Source organism: Lithobates pipiens, unplaced genomic scaffold (genome assembly GCF_037356315.1).
Source record: "Lithobates pipiens isolate NorthernLeopardFrog02 unplaced genomic scaffold, aLitPip1_a1.2 Scaffold_19, whole genome shotgun sequence".
Lineage (NCBI taxonomy): Eukaryota > Metazoa > Chordata > Amphibia > Anura > Ranidae > Lithobates > Lithobates pipiens.
In genome coordinates this window covers 24,518,675-24,538,586 of record NW_027507764.1, presented here as the reverse complement: position 1 = coordinate 24,538,586, position 19,912 = coordinate 24,518,675, and the positions used below count along the sequence as shown (strand labels likewise).

The window sequence follows — 19,912 nt, the reverse complement described above, 5'->3', positions numbered from 1 at the left end:
AAAATTTGGTACAGCTTCTTTAAAACTGAGTCAAGGTTATCAATGCATTTCCCCTCTTTCACAGAGCTTAATGCACTGAAATCTAGCCTGTGTGCAACACAGTGAATGCCAATTACATGGTGGGGATTTTGATGTACTTTCTGTACCAGTCCATTTTCAGCTTCAGTCATGCTGGTAGCATCATCTGGATATGCAAACTCCAGGCGGATAGTGATTCAAACCAACTTAGATGGGCTTGGCTGTGTAAGCGAAGGCTTGGGGTTTGTATTGAAGATTTTTGATGTTGAAGACAAACAGTCATAGAGTTGACATTAGGTTTAAGGCAGCAGTTTTAGAGGGGGCAAATCACAGAGAGGGTTAATCATCACCCATGTCCCCCTCTACTGCCTTCTGCTGGAAGACTTGGTGTTGCCAGCTATGTGCAGATCTTGGCAGACATTATCCATAGCATAGGTGAGTCTCTCCAGTGGGTATCCAGATTCACAGAGGTTCACCAGAGTGTACAACTGTCTCATAGAGTATTCATACAGAGGGTTGTGCCAGTGGAAATAACTGGTTCTTGAAGTGCTAGGCGTTTGCACGGTAACAAATCGATCATTAATTTCAGTCTAATCAGTGAGAATCTCTTCTGCCAACTCATCAGATTCAGTCACCACAGAAACAATCTTCACCGATTCCTTGATCAAGGCTTTGTCCTTCTGCTGGGCCTTTATCCTGGTCAGTACATTCTGGGCCTCAATAGCGTCATTGTTAGCCAGGAACTTCCTCTTTTAAGATGGCCATGGACACCTCTGGGCTGGGGATCAGGTATTGTGTTCGGGCTCCAGAGTCATTCATGCGAAGGGCCACTGTTTTAGAACTGCCTCGCGTTCATCTCGGAAATAATCTGGTTCTCCTACTGCATCACACGACGACGTTGGTGTGTTGCTTGACCAGTAAAAACTGTGTGGGGTCTCCTTGGACAGATCTTCCAAGTCCTCAATCCAGCCGACACTGTAAAAATCAGAGGAATGTGTCTTGCTTCTTGTCATAACAGGCATAAGAGGCTCGTGAGGGTTGGCGGCTGTGGTGGCGTAAATGTCAATGATGGGGAGGCGATTCATCATGGAGTCCAATTGACAGGCCTCACGGTATAGAACCACATTTTTTTTTTGTACTTGTTGTCATACATGTACTGAATGGTCTTGTTCAGTTCCTCTACATAAGGGCCAGAAGACCTCTGCGTCACCTCTCAGAACTGCCAGGAAGTTGTCAGGAGTGAAAAACTTCTTTTGTGTAGTCCTTCAGCACTCCCGCATACACGTCTGTTGGGACAGTTTATGATCATTCCTTTGGTTGGATTCTCTTCGTTATCTGCAATATTGTTGTGCATTATCATCACAATGTGTTTATCAGGGACGCCATGCTTGACGATTTGATAAGTGTGGCACAAGACAGCCTGATGTCTGAAGTTGTACCAGCCATTGGAACTGGTTACCAGGACCACTCAGTGTAACCCCCCCCCCCCCTATCTTCTGAGTCATCGATGGGCATTGATGTGGCCAGGACAGCAAGGCTGAGGATTACTGTCACTGGAAGCATCTTGGATGAATTAACAGGATCCCTAAAGCCCCATACACACTCAGATTATCTGCTGAGTTTTTTCTTCAGATTTACCAAAACCATGTATTAGAAGGGTCTGCCTGATTGCATACACATTGAAACTCCTAAGGTTTGTCCTCATATTATATGGTTTTGGTAAATCTGAAGGAAAAACTCAGCAGATAATCTGATAGTGTGTATGGGGCTTTTCAGTCCAACAGACACCTGCATTTCATGTATTATCTGCAATTGTTTTGGATCCCAAGTTAGAAAAGGACATGAAGCATCTAACTTTTTTTTGTCAAACCGGTGTTATAGAAACGTATTACAGTATGATTCTAAAATATCGTCCTAAACTAATACATTATCGTGATGATTCGATGGATGCTCGAACTAAATTGGCGGCATTAGGCCACAATCATAATGTGGTACGTAAACCTGCTTTGACAAAAAAAAAAAAAAGACACTGGTGCAGAGATTATAATCGAGAGGAAAAATTTGGAGTATCCCCGAGTACGTAAGAAATGAATGAATGAATGAAATACTTGTATAGCGCACAATGCGAACTAAATCGCCTCTAGGCGCTGGATTGTCCAAAATGTGTATGAGAAAATGGATACCGATCATGCAAAAGAAATGATTGGTAACATGATATGCATAGTGGAGGGCATTATAATCGGCACATGGAAGCCAAAGAACCCTGAAATGCCTAAAAACATTGCCCCAATAGAACGCCCCGAAAAATCTGCTGCCGTGCTTGAACACATGACACGATTTCCAAAAGGCGACTGACAAACTATAACTGTTCATATGTACATTTTTTTTATTTTTTATTAATAAATACATTTATAAACATTAAATTTATGTTTAGTTTGCAATTTTTTTATTTTTATGTAAAGTGTAATATATCATTTTATTATGTAATATATATTAAAGTTGAGTCAATAAAGGAATAATGTTTGTTTTATTATGATTTTTATTGTTGGCAAACAAAATAATATAACCATCAAATTAAAAAAAAAAATGTAAATCACATACTGATAATTATTTATTATAAAATTGCTTTTATTGTGAAAAAAATTACTTTAATTCTAAAACTTAAAGTAACAGACATATTTTCATTTTTCAAACAAGATAACTAATGGAATGCCATTTCTGATGCATCATAATCATCCGAATAAAGGAAACCAACGTACGAGCCATTAGGATCAGGAAAAACGTCACAAACTATTTTCACAGCACATGACGGAATCGCCCTTCTTTTCCCCTTCCCTAAGAATCCATAGATCCAAACTATGAATGCGCAATATGCTGTTTCTCTGAGTCTCCTGTTTTCCAAAAAAAAATAAAAATAACACACATCTCGACATAATTTCAATCCCAACGATCTCTTTAATTTCAATCCCAACGATCTCTTTAATTTCAATCCCAACGATCTCTTTAATTTCAATCCCAACGATCTCTTTAATTTCAATCCCAACGATCTCTTTAATTTCAATCCCAACGATCTCTTTAATTTCAATCCCAACCATGTCTTTAATTTCAATCCCTTCAATCCCAACGATGTCTTTAATTTCAATCCCTTCAATCTCTTTAATTTCAATCCCCAACGATGTCTTTAATTTCAATCCCCAACGATGTCTTTAATTTCAATCCCCAACGATGTCTTTAATTTCAATCCCCAACGATGTCTTTAATTTCAATCCCCAACGATGTCTTTAGTTTCAACCCCAACGATGTCTTTAGTTTCAACCCCAACGATGTCTTTAGTTTCAACCCCAACGATGTCTTTAGTTTCAACCCCAACGATGTCTTTAGTTTCAACCCCAACGATGTCTTTAGTTTCAACCCCAACGATGTCTTTAATTTCAACCCCAACGATGTCTTTAATTTCAATTACTAACAACATTTTTAAATTTTGATAATAGATATATTACCGATTTATTGTCTGCATCGACAACAGGTAGGCTCTCGAGATGCATCGTAATAAACATGAGTCTAACATGTTCTTCGGTCGCAATTTGAGAACGAAACATCTCTGCTTTCGTGATGCATTTTTTTCCCTTCAGGGATACAGGCTTGGACCTAGTCAACCTCTTGACAACACATCGATTAGACTTGGGTGGCCATTTTTATACAGCACTAACAGGTACACCAATTTTCCCAATTCTATTGTTGAATCTTGCGATTGTGAGTCAGTAAAATCTGTACTAGAAGAGTCTATGGTGGGATTTCGTGGAAAGGCTTGATCGTTCTCAGGATACCTTGCCAAAAGTTGCTGGACTATTATATTACCCTAAATATAATTTAAAAAAAATACAAATATAGGTCTAAAAGAAATAATCTAATCTAAAAGTAATCTTTTTTTTCTTAAAATGTAAGTACAAATCTATATTTAAGAAAAAATGAGAGAGAGAGAGAGAGATTTAAAAGTCTATCACTTTTTGGGCCTAGGATCAAACTACATAATATCGCTTTAATATTCTGGGAAAACGAACAAAAAATTCTTACTATCTCTGAGACAAAGAATAGTAATTTTCTACCCCCGATACTGTTGTTTTGTTTCTGGAGTCTTGTTCTATAAATTAAAATCAAAATGTAAAAACTAAAATAAAATTTAATATGTTTCAAAATAATTAAATTTTGTTTTTTTTTTATATAGTTGATAAATCTTCAAATAATAATACTTTTCAAAGCATGCTGGTTCGGAACAAAGCAAAGGAGGAGGAAGTATTGCTTGTGGGCTTCACATGCCCACAACAAAAATTACATCGGCTGATCATTACGAATGAAAATGAAGATTTTAAGCAAAAACGGATATGCTTCTGTGAGAAATCAAAGAAAAGTAAGTGTTTTTATGTAAAAACATACATTTTAAAGCGTAACCAGAAATTCCTCTGACTATTTCATCATTGCGCCTGCGCGGCCACTCGCCGCCATTTTGGTTGAGGGAATTTTCCTAATGAATGACGAAGGAAAATTAGGCACTGCTACCCATTATATACATTTCTACTGCTTACATCAGAGGCCGCTAAGGTTAGTGAATTTTCATTCACAAGCCGGCGGCCTCGGAATCACATAAAACACATAATGTTACAGCAAATTATGGCGGTTCCAGAAATAAGAATAAGTAAGAAGAAAAAAGTTAAAAATAAAAATATAACAAAAGGTTATATGATAAAAATTTTTTTTATAAATAATAGACTTTTATAAGGTTAAAGAGGTTTCAGAAACACTAAAACTTAAAAATAAAAATCAATAATATAAGGGAACCTCCTCCCAATGGAAGTCAGGGAAAAAGATATAAAAAAATGTAAAAAATAATTTATTCTATTAAATTGTTTTTATTTGTGACAATACTTTTATTTATAACCGTATTTATTTGAAATTTAAATAAAATTAATGTAAAATTTTTAAAATTTAAAAGTCTTGTGAAATTTTTTTTTTTTGATATAAAAAAAGGCGTATACTGGGTGGCCTCAATTATTATCTGAGTTGTTGTGTTTACTCAGTAGGCAGGGGGTTAATTGTATTATTATATTGCACCCTTTCAGGTGTATTGGTAGCTAAATTACATAGCAAATAGCCCCCTGTCCCTTTTTTTGGGAGAGAAACAAGAGGGGTCTATTTACCTACTATTTGAATATATTACATTCCACCTATATTTACATATGTTATGAAAGGCAATTCTCAGACTCATATTTCAACTATTATAGAGGGCAATTGTAACCTGTTGGTTTCTCAATGGATGGGCATTAATGTCGGGGCCTAACTTTTTTTATTTTTGTTTTTTGTTTTTTCTTGCCATCTCAGTCCATTACTTTATCCTTGCGGAGTATAATCAACTCACTGTTCATGTCTCCGCTAACTCCTTTTGACATCATTGTGGCAAATTTTTCTTTTACCTTTCCTTCTCTTTATCTTTCTTTTCGTTTAATAATCAATTATACATTTATTCACATATAAATACATTACCGACAATTACTTACACTCCCTAATTTCTTTAACCCCCCCCCCCCCCAAAAAAAAAAAAAACACCCCTGTCCTCTCCCTCTCTGTCCCCTTAGCCCTCAAACATTTCGCGACAGTCCTCCCTCTCCAACAATGCCAGCCAGTGTTGCCACTCCCCATGATCTTTTTCCTCTGTGTTTTTTGTAGTTTATGTAATGATTCCTCCATTTTCCTCGTTTGTTCAACCCTCTGAACCCATTCCGTAATTCTTGGGATTTGTTTAGATTTCCAATAACGAGGAATCAGTATCTTGGCGGCATTGAGGGCCTAACTTTTTTTAAACAGGTGTTTAGAAAAAAGTAATCTTACCCCTAGTCTAAATTTATCCCTGGGGCCTATATTGGGTTTATATGCACTTGCCCTAAGGATGTAGAATCTTTTTTGGTTGTGAATAATTCTGATAGTAGAGTTATAGTTCTCAGACATATTAAAAATTAGTTAAAAAACAGTTGAGGTCCAAATCTAGGTTCATGCCAGCCAGTTGTAAAGTGTCCAGATTAAAAATCCATCTTGTTTCATTTTGTGAGACTTTGATAGTCTTATCCTCTCCTCTCCAGTGTCCTTTAATCTTATCGATCGCATAAAATGTCATCGGGCTCGGGTCCCGATTGCGGAAGTCTCTGAAGTGTCGTGAGACACTGTGTTTGTCGTACCCATTTTTGATGTTGGTGATATGCTCCCTGATTCTATCTTGTAGTTCGTCCCGCGTACTGTTTATGACAGGGGAATTGAATGACATATGTGACATGGGCACTGTTACAGGTGATTAGTTCCTTGATTGTATATTCTTTCCCATTGGCGGTTGAGGTGAAGGTACTTGTTTTTTTTACTAGTTTTTTTACTCTGGCGGCAAGGGAGGCATTTACCACATTTGAAGAACCCTCTTATATTCTTGGCTATCTTAATTTCTTGTGGGGGATCATTTGTATTCCTTACTAGTTTGTTCCTTAAAGTGGGGGCCCTTCTATAGATAAACGAAGGATTGTTCGGCAAAATCTTCTTTAGTGTATCATCTGTCTTTAAAATGGGCCAGTGTTTCTTTATAATTCTATTTCTTTGTGCTGTCTGTTAAAACCTGTAAAAAAGGCAGTATATCGGGTAGCAGTGCCTAATTTTCCTTCGTCATTCATTAGGGAGATTCCCTCAACCAAAATGGCGGCGAGCGGCCGCGTAGGCGCAATGATGAAATAGTCAGGGGAATTTCCCTGTCATGCGCAAATAACATGAATAAACGTAGATAGTGGGCATTCCCTCACTAAAAATGGCGGCGACTGTCCGCACATGCGAATTAGAACACTGCACCCTATATAAGGTAAAAGGTGCACAAAGATGGCCGCTCCAGATGATGTCGGTGTGACGAAACGCGTAGGGAGTGGCCAGACAGCGTGCACTTCTTACACAGACAGCAATACGGCCGGCGGGATTTTAAATCTGTTACCACAATAAGCGATTGATCACCGGTTGTTTGTGAGTCATTTCTTTGGTTTTTGAATAAAACTCCTTATTATACATACTACACTATGGATATGCTTCTTTCTTGTTATATGTAACGGGGCACGTAACATCAACGGAGGAACGGGGGTCTCCCAGGTCAACAGCAAATTAATGCCAGAGAGCAACACAGTGGCTTATACTGTGGAGGCTGGTCCACCCCGGATGGGGTAAGATTTCTGGTGAGAGCAAGCACATTATTATTTACTGTGCCCTGGGAGCAGCAGTTAGCAGATACCTTTTGAAGATATTCACGTATTCACGGAGGAATTTTTACTGTTTATTTTTCACTGTCAATAATCACCTGTTATTTATGTGTCACTTAGCACAATGACTTTTTAAAAATAACGTGGGACCTTCACAGATTAATTATTACTATTTTTTAACAAGGTCTGATCTTGTTTTGATAAAAAAAAATTTTGTTCAAAATTTTATTTTTATTTTTTGATATCTTATGCTCAAATCTCACTTGGGATTTGCACGGTCGTCACTTGGATCTCCACTACCAGTTTTTGTTATTGTATGTTCACTCATTATTTATTTTTTATATAAGGCTTGCACTTTTTTGGTATTAACACAGGTGCATGCGATTTTTATTTTCCTACAACACTAAGACACCAACGTTTGTTATAATAGAATTTTTTGTTTTTTTTATTTACCAGCATGCTGAAAATTTATAATTAAATTATATTTTTTTCACAATTTTTGATTTAGGTTTTTTCACCATTCAATATTTAAACTTAAAGGTATAGCGCCAAGTCTATTTCCCTTTTCATCTTGGCATTATTTCCACCCATACAGGGTGGCAAATTAAATAGAGGCTGCTCATACCACAGATACATCAATTAGCTCCATAGCGCAACCTTCCCCCATCCTTGTTTTTTGAGAACTAGACTCTAATACATCCGACACATGTAAATAAAACTAAAAAGGGGGGACGCCCTGTAAATTTAGAGGATCCCTGGAGGTGCGCAGAGTGGAGACAGAAGCCGAGGGAGCCGATCCATTCAGAAGGAGTGGAAATATACGCATACTACCCGTGCAGGGGTGGTGGGATCCGGTGAGTAGGGACCCTTGAGGGGGAGCACTCAAGTCACTTGGACACATTTCAAGCGCAAAAGTCACTTTTGCACAGCTATTTTGGACTTTTTGCATATTAAGTTATAAACAAAAATGCGGACAATTCTCTATGTATACAGATTATATATTTTTAGAATACAGGTTTTTTTTTTATTATTAAGGTGTCAGATATCAATATCGATATTATTATCTTGTTTTGTTTCACCTTTTTATATATTTATTTTTTTCTTTACACTTTCATTTTATTTTTATTTATTTTTTATTTTTGCACTTGCACATTGGACATAATTTAGCCTGATCACACCGTATAACATTCTGCCACGCATAGCACAATTTTATTAGAGGTGTGTGTTTTTTTTCACTTGTGTGTTTTTTTTTTTTTTGTTTTTTTTTGTTCTGCTGTTCAGCCGATCAGTCTACCGTAGTTTATTGGAATCTACTATTTTACTATTATTTTTTTTTAGGATGACTGGTTACCACGTGCACTAATATAGATTATAGCACTTACACATGCTTGTGTGCACAGGTTTACTATAACACACCTGATATAGTTTAAATTTCCCCTATAATAGGTCATACTACTATAGGGAATTAATATATAAATATATATATATATATATATATATATATATATATATATATATATATATATATATATATATATATATATATATATATATATATATATATATATATATATATTCCTTGATGGGGGATACTGAGGGGTGCTTCTTTGGGGAGCCTACTAGATAGTAGTTAATCCTTCCTCTTTCTGTAAGAGTACCTATGGGGGGGTGTTTGACTACCCTAATGGGGATTTTTTTAAGGTATAATTTGATACATATGCCTATACCTTAGGTAGCGCCACTGACCCCAGTTGTAACTTAAAGCGGGGTTCCACCGCCGTTTTTTTTTTTTTTTTCCCCCGCAATAATGTTTTAAATTAAGTTTTTTCTAAATATTTCACATACTTCTATGTGCTGTCCGATTCTCTTCCAAGTCTTTTTCTTTCTTCAAAACTGCCTAGGAAAACGTATCCAGGCGTTTTCCATTTTGCCTGTGGGCATGTGAAGCCCATAGGCATTGTCTTCCGGGGCACAGTCCTCTAAACTCCCATCATGCACCGCCCCTATGAGCTGCGATCTCGCGCATGCGCAGATCAATCCGCTCGAGCGAACACAACAACTCAGCCTGGGCGCCGCACAGACTCCTGGGAAAAAAAAAACGATCCCAGGAGCCCCTGCGGCAGACAGGAAGAAGTGACCTACCAATGAAGCCCCGCCCATTTCCGCAGCGGCTCCGCCCCTTTCCAGAATCTCCAGAGGCAGAAAATTTGAAATAAGAAGAAAACAGAAGAAGACAGCAGAAAGGTAAGGGGGTTACCTAGCGATTAGGGAAGGGGGGATCACATAGACCTAGTACTGTTAATTAGGGTGGACCTCCGCTTTAATATTTTATATCTAGAGTCCTCTAGGGTCTTTATTTCAGGGGAGGCAGCAACCGTGACTGCAATTGTTAACCTAAGCGTAGCTGTGTGTATTATTAAAAGATACCTTTTTGAATGTTATCTTTCTTATGTCCCTATTTAGTCTTAATAAGCCTAATATCTTGCTCTACCATCCTTTTTAAAACGTCTCCAAAAAAATGATTGGGCATTTTTCTAGGATTAAATGTGGATTGATTTCTCAACTCACTGTATTGATATTCTAAATCAATATTTTGGGTCTTAGGGGTGTGTTTTTCTGCTAAATGTTTTTTTAATGTTTATTTTAGGTACAATTTTTTTCAGTGTCAATAAACACATCATATTTGTTTAATCCTCTGTCTGAGGCATACTTGAGACACAACTCCAATACTTTTAGCTCATTAAGAGTAAGGGCCGGTTCACACAGGGGGCGACACGAGGCGACACGACTTGTATACGACTTAACAGCGCGACTTGGGGCGACTTACAAGTCGCCTCCAGGACAGGGAACTGTACAAGTGAGCTTTCACCCCTTGTGACATCATTTCTGTTCCTGTCTTCTTCCTTGTTCCTGTTCTTCCCTGTTGTTCTGTGTCCAAAATGCTCTCTGTGCGTTACCTTATGTCAGCTGTCCTAACAGCTGGTTTGGCAGTACTGATGGAAGAGGAAGAAGAAGAAATGAAGCGGAGGAGGAGGATGGGAAGAAGACGTCGCTACTGGATCCATCCAATCATTGCCAATCGACATAAGAGAGGGCAGTTCTGGGCTATGTATGAGAACTTGCGTAGTTTTGATGACAAGTTTTTCAAGTATACACGGATGTCGATCACAAGGCAAGTACATATGCTGTATGTCATTGTCCACTTTCCACGTCACTTGCCACAAGTTATGGATTGTCGACCTGCCACGTCCCTTGCCACATGTGCCATGTCACATCCCACGCGACGTGCCGTGGGACCTGCCACGGGACCTGCCACGGGACCTGCCACGGGACCTGCCACGGGACCTGCCACGGGACGTGCCACGGGACCTGCCACGGGACGTGCCACGGGACCTGCCACGGGAGCCACGAGACCTGCCACGGGTGCCACGAGACCTGCCACGGGTGCCACGAGACCTGCCACGGGTGCCACGAGACCTGCCACGGGTGCCACGTAACCTGCCACGGGTGCCACGTAACCTGCCACGGGTGCCACGTAACCTGCCACGGGTGCCACGTAACTTGGCACAGATGACACATGACATACCAGAAGTAGTGTGTTTGCTAGCAGTACGTGTTCCCAAATATGTGGCCTTAAAGTCATGTTGCAAAAGCATTTTTCAGGAGTAAAATAGAGTAGTTTTCCCCTTCGACATTACCTGTCACAGGTGTCACACATTCCACACTTTGTGTATTGTCTACTTAACACATGACTTGCTATGTCACCTCACCCTAGCTAAATCCCTTCAATCGGATGATTTATATTTGGCATATTGTTGATGCGATAATGTGTGTGTGTGTGTGTGTGTGTGTGTGTGTGTGTAGATACCAGTGGTTTATATTTCTTATTTTCAACATAGATGATTAAAAAAAAAATTTTTGTTGCAGTTTTGACGAATTGCTTGGTCTGGTTGACATCCATCTTGAGCGACAGAACACAACATACAGGAAGAGTATCTCATCCATTGAAAGACTAATTATTACATTAAGGTAAACTGTCTTTCTGGTGCGCAATACACTTTGCATCCTCACAGCTCAGCGCTACAATGAGCGTGGAGGAGCAGAGCAGGAGAGCTGCTGAGTGTCAGCAGCTCTCACATCTTGGAGGGGATAGAAGAGACCCATTGATGATGTTTGATTATTATTTTTTGTGTGAAGGAGCAGCAGATGAAGCTTTGCTCCAATGCTGCAGCCACCTAGGTAATTATTTTTGACATAAAAAAACATATCATGTAATTAAATGTAATAAAATAACACACAAACATACCACACATTAGCAAAACATAAACTTTTTTTAATATTAACATTTTTTTTCCAAATAGCAGCAAAAAACAGTAAAAAAAAATTTAACAAATAACATCAGAAATTTTTTTTTTTTAAAACAAATAAAATAATGATACAAATTATAAATTGTGATAAGTTGCAAAAAAATTATCACCTTCAGTCGAAGGAATGGGGGAAGGTGTGGGTGGGACGTTAACATGGGTGGCCATTGCAGGGGTTGGCAATGGATAGGGCATGGGGGCATTTGTATTTTGGGCGGTGTTGCCATATTCGTCCGAATATGGCCTGTAACGAGGGGAATAGTAGGGGTGGGTTCTGGGTGGCGGGGGATTATAATAATTTGGGAAGGGTACTGATGGAGGTGGTGGTGGGGCAAACATTGGAGAGGGGGCAGTGGCGGCTGGCTGGTAGGCTATATTAGCCTCAAGGAGATCAATAATGTTTTTTTTTACAAAACCCTGGCGCTCCTGCGGAACTTTTTCAAGCATTGCTGCCACCATAATTCCGAAGCCACTTTCGGCACTCTCCATGTCTGCCAATTTATTGTTCATTCGCTCCATCAGTGTGGCAAATCGGTCCATGTTGGTCTGGTGGCAAATCGGTCTGCCCGATCTTCCCGGTAGAGCGGGATGCTCTGGTTCCTGTGGACATTCCTGCTCCTCGACCTCAGCCATACTGCTATTGGCCGGCTGGGAATCATCATTGACGTTTGTCTCCATCGAGTTAAGAACAGTACTCTGGAGCAAAGATGGAGAAGGTGCCCCTTCCTCTTCGCTGGGAGCATTGCCCGCTGCAGCACATTGCGCATATGCACCTGCCTGGTCCGGGTGCGGCATACTGGATTGTGTTCTGCATGAAAGATAGAATACAATTATTATAACCTTATACAACTGTATAGTATCACTGTCCTAATATGAAAAATATTATCTTACGCTCTAAGATCCATGAACGGCCTCAGGAACTCCATCTCTTCCGCATGGATGTAGGGTACTACCCTTTTCCCCCTGGAACCACTTCTTTGGTTCGCCACTTTTTTGAGGTATCTGTTAAAACAATCCCTAAGCCCCTTCCACCTCGTTTGTAAGATGGTCACTGCAAAACATAAACAGGAACATAATCAATTCTTTTGTTTTTCAGATACCTTGCAACAGGTCATTCAATTGTAAGTCTACATTATGAGTTCATGGCTGGCAAGTCGACTATCAGCTATATCATCCGAGACACCTGCAAAGTTTTATGGGACGTGCTTAACACCATGGTGATGAAGAGGCCGACACCTGAAACATGGCGTGATATAGCAAATCAATTTTGGAGTAGGTGCAATTTTCCCAATTGCATTGGAGCTATCGATGGGAAGCATGTACGTGTACTAAAGCCTGTGGGTAGCGGAAGTATGTACTTTAACTACAAAAAATATTGCTCCTTTGTACTGCTCGCCGTTACAGATTCCAACTACTGTTTCACATATGTAGACATTGGATCCTATGGAGGTAGCTGTGATGCAAGGATTTTTGGAAATTCATCCTTTAGTGAAAGACTACGGGAGAATCTACTTGATATTCCTGAAAATTGCCCCCTTCCTGGCACAGCTGAACCTGCGCTACCCTATGTGTTTGTTGCGGTTGAGGCCTTTGCATTGGGTGAACACATGAGGCCTTACTCTAGTAGGCACCCGTCCACTCCTAAAAGGATTTTCAACTACCGGTTAACAAGGGCAAGAAGGGTGGTTGAGTGTAGTTTTGGAATTCTAGCCAATAAATGGCGCTTCCTACATACTACAATAAGCTTAAACATTGAAAATGCTATAACTGCTGTAAAAGCAGCATGCGTGCTGCACAATTTTGTCAGAGTCAGGGACGGATATTGTTTTGAGGATTCTCTAATACACGAAATGGAAAGTGCACACATCAGTGCTACAAGGGGATCCACTGATGGTGCCACAGTGCGCGATCAATTTAAATCCTATTTCAATTCACCGGCTGGTGCAGTACCGTGGCAGATGGATGCCATTTCCTAATCAACTTCATAAATATTTTTACACAACTGTTTTGATTTCATATCAAGTATCTTTTTTTGAATTTTTGAGTACGGTTGTTAACATGTGCTGATATGGATTATTGTTTTTTAATTAAAGTTGTCTGCTATGTTTTTTGTTATTTGTTATTATATGTTCAATAAATTTAATATGTTAAAATTATGTTGAACTTACTTTTGCTGTGGTTATATTGTTCAATCATTATTGGAATAAAATGATCATAGTGCTACACATCAGTGACAGACTTCACAAGGTTGCGCCGTAATCTTGCCCTAGAGTTAATAGGCACCATTAGGAACCCCAAGTGCCAGGTGACCTGTAATGAGTGCCATGTAAAATGTCACATGTGGCAGGTCCCGTGGCACGTCCCGTGGCAGGTCACGTGGCACATCAAGTTGGTATTGAAACAATGCTTTTGTGAAGCAAAAACGTGGGGAATACAGTTCAGACACCATTAGAACAGTCAGTTCATCTAATGTTCATGTAATTGGATCTATTGTTGCTGGGGTGTTAGATTTTTGATGACAGGGGGATCTAGGGGGAGGAACCAAGGACTGTTGTGAAAGGGGGCGTTTATGCACCGATTCTCTGTGCAAAAGAAGACCTACAAGACCTATATTGAACTACAACAATCATGCATAGTGAAGGAGAAAAGACATATAAACTTACTTTTTGCAGAGCGGTTGGCCTGCGACAAGACATCCCAGTCTTCAAAAGAGAGTCGGCAGATCTCCAGCCAGGCACTCTCTCTTTTTTGGATCAACTGATATGATTTGTCGGTCTTGGCATAGAGGCACCTTCTCTCCCTAACATATCGTATCAGGGACTCATTGTCTACAGGATCTCTTCTGTTCACAGCAGACATATGGGAAGGAGGGGCTGCCTGCAGCGGGGGCTGGGTGACTTCCTGTCAAGTAGCCTGCAGATGAACAGGGGAGGCGACTTCTATTGAAAAGAATGGGTACAAGTCGCCTAGAAGTTGTTTCAAAGTAGTACAGGAACCTTTTTTAAAAGTCGGAGCTACTGCAGTAGCATCTATTAAGACAGCTCCATTGACTCTCATTGTTATTTCTGCAGCGCGACCTGGAGGCGACTTGAGGCGACCTAGACCGACCTGAAGTCGGATCGCAGTCGCCCGCAGTGTGAACCGGCCCTAAAGGTCTCATTGCTTAAATTAAAAATACCTTGACCGACTACTCCGTCTTTCGTTTTATTCTTCCTTCCTCCTCTTTTCCTTTGTGTGCCTTGAGTTAGCCAAATGGGTGGTTGCCATTGTTGCCAATGGGGAGTCCCCTGTTGCCAATACTGAGTATCTTGTTGCTGACTGTACCAGGGAGGGCACGGTGGTCCAACTCTCCCCCTCCCTCTCCAGTTCCCCCTTTTGACCTTGGTATCCCGTGCTCAAAATCCAACCCCCCCCGGATGCAGGTTCCCCATGTCCCCTCTTTTGAAAACCCCTATAAGGTGGGCAACCTCTCTGGGGATCATCTCCCTGATAGAGGGGCTTGAACCTGTTATAAGTGGGAATATCACCCCCATAATAACCGTTACCATACTGATGATTAGGATATGTCAGACCCCCCCCCCCCCCCCCCCCCATTGTTGTTGTCCTGGAAATTTAAATTTGGGGGTTGATTTACGATTTATTGAAACTGTACTGTAAGGGTATTTCTGATGAGTGCCATTTTTCCCTTAATACATGGATACATAGAGGCAAGCATTAGCTTAGGGCATGCCTTTGACCCCCTTGATCCTTATAAGTGCAGCAACTATGCTGGCAGGTAAGGGTTCACTGCTGTTAAGAAAGCCCATCTATCTTATTGCCCAGATAGGTGAATAGAGGGAGGACTTGAGCCTGGCATGCATTCCCTTGGCTCAAGTTTTTAGTGACAACTCGGAACGGGCTAAGTACCTCCACCACCTGACTCATTTATTGTCCACTCCTTCCTGCTTGGTGGTCTAGCTACACCTATATAACATGTTCATGTGACATGACTTGTATTGAATTTTGTTGTTCCATAATTCTTTCAAGCATCTCCCAAGTCGAGCTCCAATGAGTGCCTATGTTTACCTTCAAGCTGCAGAATGCCAGCCTTACTCTGCTCACGACTTTGTTACTGTATTTTACACTAAAATGAAAATGGCCTGCTATCTTTTGACGGGATATACAAACAGAAGACAAAACCAGCGGAAACTATTATAAACAGAGGAAATTATTAGAAAATTATTTTGAAGCTATGTATGTATACTAGAAAAGGTTAGTATATATGGAGGTACTTACTCAAGCCGTGTTTGTTATACAGAGGGCTTTTGGTTTTGTTTTTTTATATTTTTTTTATATTATTATTATGATGGATGGGCCCTGTGGAGTTGATGGAAACAGTAAATATTTTTGCAGTATTATAATGTTTGGATAGGAATTGGGGGGGAGGGGAAAGGAGGAAGGGAAAAACAGAAAGATGGGGGGGAGGGGGGCCATAAGGGGACAAGGAAAGGGACGGGGGATGTGATGAGAAGGTATGGTGAACGAAGATTATGTATCTCTCGTAGTGGCATCCCTGGTTACACAACTGAGTTTTTCTATTTATTCGTTGAGGGTGTCAAGGGTGTAAATCCAGAAGGTTTCCCTCTCGCAGAGACGTTTGAAACGCTCTGTGAGGGGGAAAGATCCAGGTACCTGTCAATTGCCCACACCTGCATGCCATCAGTGGAACCTTGATGATGATCTTTAAAATGTCGTGGGATGGTTAAATTGGAGTCTCCTTCTACCGATCTGCGATGCTCACCGAACCTCTTTCTTAGGGTTCGGGTGGTACGTCCAATGTAGAGTAGATTGCAGGGGCAACGGATCGCATATACTACAAATTCTGAAGAACAGTTGTATAATTCTTTAGGTTGATATGTATTACCTTTTGTGGTGAAGGATTTTTGACGATGGTGAATGAATTTGCAGGTCAAACACTTCAGTTTTTTTACATTGATACATGCCCTTCAAGGTAAAACGTCCTGGGTGGTCTGAATTTGTTGTTGTTTTTAGTTTACTCGGGGTGATGAAACTTTTTACATTTCGGGCTCTACGGTATGTGATCCTGGGGGTATTTGTGATGGAGGATTTTAGTAAGGGGTCTTCCAGAAGGATACCCCAATGGTTTTGGAAGATCCTTTCCATTTTTTTATGTTGAGAGTGGTATTGGGTGATAAATCTAGTGATACGAGTTTGGGAATGGGCAGTCTGTTCAGTATGGTTTTGTGTTGCTGGGGTAAGTCATGGGGTGTTTCTGACTGGGTGTCTAGGAATTTGGCAAAGGCTTCCTCCACTAGGGTGGAAGGATAGCCTTTGTCCACAAATTTTGTTTTGAACAGGGTACCTTGCTCTATAAGGTCTGAATTGTGGGTGCAATTTCGTTTCAGACGATTGAATTGGCTTTTTGGAATATTAGAAATCCACCTCGGGTGATGGCAACTTTGGAAATGCAGATACGAGTTTCCAGCGGTGGGTTTGATGTGGTTTCTTGCAAAGATGCTATCATCAGTATGGCAAAGTTCAAGATCCAAGAAAATTAGTTTCTCTCACAAAAAAATTAGTTTCTCTATCTTTTGACGGGAGTCTAAGATAGCAGACAACTTTCTAGTGCTACTTTCGTCATCCACAGCAGATTTCACAACAAGATGCAGGGCGTGTGCAGAGCAATGGATGCCAACACATCTGCCATCTCACATGACCTTAAGCATATTTGCTGCACCATCAGTCATTAGAAAGCCCATCTTTGGCCTCCTCCCCATGCCACTCCACCACCATTTTCTGAAGTTCGTGTGAAATATTTTGTGCACTGTGCTGCTAGTCTATGACTTCTGGGTGCAGTAAGAATGAGCGGTAACCCTGGTTGCGAGTTCCTGCTGCCCCAGCCGCTGTGCTTCTTGCCCCTGATTTTTGTTTTATTGTTTGCAACTCACTGGGCTGCCACCATTGCACAGTCGAAGATAAGATACAAATTCATGCTGGCCACTGGGGGGCGCTCCACAAGTCGGTGAAATGGACAGACAGGCCAGCTGCTCTTTCAATAACTCAACACAGGAATTATACAAATTTTGTGATTGAAGGTAGAATATAGTGAGGTGCAACCACCTGCATAAGTTATGTTTTAAATGGCTAATTTTCAACTATAGTAAAGGGTGCTCCGCTGACTGCCAGGGTGACTTAGACATAAGAGGCGCGTGGGAGCTGTAACATGGGTTTCCCAACCTTTCCAAGGGATTCTTGGTTCCACGGGCCCTTACGTCACAGGCTCATTTTCAACTATAGTAAGGGGTTCTCCCCTGACTACTATAAGTTTCCCTTTTGAAAATGGGTAATTTTATGTGACCGTTACCAAGACATCCACATTAAGTTTAAGCCGAAAAATTGTTGAAGCGTAGGAACGGCATATCTAATGGCAGCTGCCCCTTGTCCAGCCTTTTCGTGGTAATGGCAGTAGTAGTGCTGCTGCTTCCTCTCTTTTTACTAAGTTGAGCTGCAACTCCACTTTTCTCTCAGCAGCACTAGTGTATGATTATTCATTGGTTAAATGCCCCAAAACTCTCCCACGGCTCACTTTCCTGCCATGTAATTTACATTTTGCTAGCCGTCCATCGCCAACTTAAACAAAACGTTGGATCTTTTAGTCTTTTACAATTTTTTGTTTTAATTTTTTCACAAAAAAATAAATTGTATAAAAAAAAAAAAAAAAAAAAAAGCCAACAACCAAGTTCAATATACAAAGCTATATCCAATAAAGCAAAATAAAGAAACCAGCTACCTTTACCACGCTCGGTGGCCATCACTGAGGCAGAAAATTGAAGGGGAATTCTATTGCGCATGATGCCCTTTGGGAAGTGTGTATACATGGGCAATGAAGCTATATAATCAGTGGGGGGATCCCTTGATTAATCTAGACATCACCACATTGGTTGCCCATCTGCATTTCCTATTTTTACAAGCCACTATCAATCGCTCTAAAGCTTTTTGTGTGTGGTGTTCTCACAGATTGATCTAGAAGCTATGTGAAGATACTTCTCCCCTCATCCCCAGCTGTGCTGCAGAATTTAGTCCCTGCTTTTTCTCTTTTTGACTATATAACTAATGCCCCATACACAGGGTCGGATTTTCCGACGGAAAATAATCGACGTGAGCTTGTTGTCAGAAATTCCGACCGTGTGTAGGCTCCATTGGACATTTTCCATCACACAAAAATTGACATCTGGCTCTCAAATTTTCCGACAACAAAATCTGAACTTCATTTTTCTTGGCTCGCCGTACGTCACCACGTTCTTGACGTTCGTAATTTCTGACAAGATGTGTGTGACCGTGTGTATGCAAGACAAGTTTGAGCCAACATCCCTTGGGAAAAAATCCATGGATTTTGTTGTCGGAATGCCCGATCATGTGTACGGGGCATAACACGCCATTAGCTCCTGAAGAAGCCTCTTTTGAATACACGCAACATGTAGCGCTGAGCTGCATTAACACATACCACCTCTATCACTCATGCGCTAATTCGCCAAGTATTGGATAGTGACCTGTTTTGTCCCTCATAGTATATAACTGTATATGTTACGTAGGTTGTGTGTTGCTGTTCGCTTCAAGGCATAGTTGTGAATGGCCAATGAATGTTAATGTAATTAATTAACTTTTAATTCATACCTGTGTTATGCCTATAAAGTCCATCATCTGCAAACTTATTCTTTAAAATCCAATTTATCAGGGCGTGGCACTATATACTTAATTCTCGTATCCACAGTACCACTCTGTGGTTATACCATCCCCAATCATCCAAAATAAAGTAAATTCTAATCATGATGCCATTCATTCGCAGCACCCGCTGTCACAATTATATATTTTTTTTTTTTTATACGGCTGAGCAGGGCTCCACCCACCCGGGCACGTCATTTCATTTATGGAGTTAAGTGAATGGAAAAACGACCATCATGCTTTGCGAATTTTGCCTTGTAGTTCTCAATGAATTAACAGGGTGCTAGTGAGTGCTCTAGTAGTTCATTGATCCTTTCTGTGATTGCCTTCCCATATGAGGTACGAGCAGACAGATACACTGACAGTCTGCAGGAGCCTTGTATTGTACCCGCAAACTTCTGATTGCAGGTACAATGCTACAGGCTCCTAATTTAAAAAATAAAAGAATAAATGCATATTTTGTTTTACCTACAAAAAGATGTGCATTTATTTTTTATAAACTTTTTGAAACAGCAACTCAAAGGATTTGGAGTGACA

General features: G+C 40.4%; 1 pseudogene; it reads right to left on the bottom strand.

The window, feature by feature from the left end:
- Positions 1–380: 380 nt before the first annotated feature.
- LOC143997958 (legumain pseudogene) lies at positions 381–3,490 on the bottom strand (annotated as a pseudogene).
- Between the last annotated feature and the right edge of the window lie 16,422 nt (positions 3,491–19,912).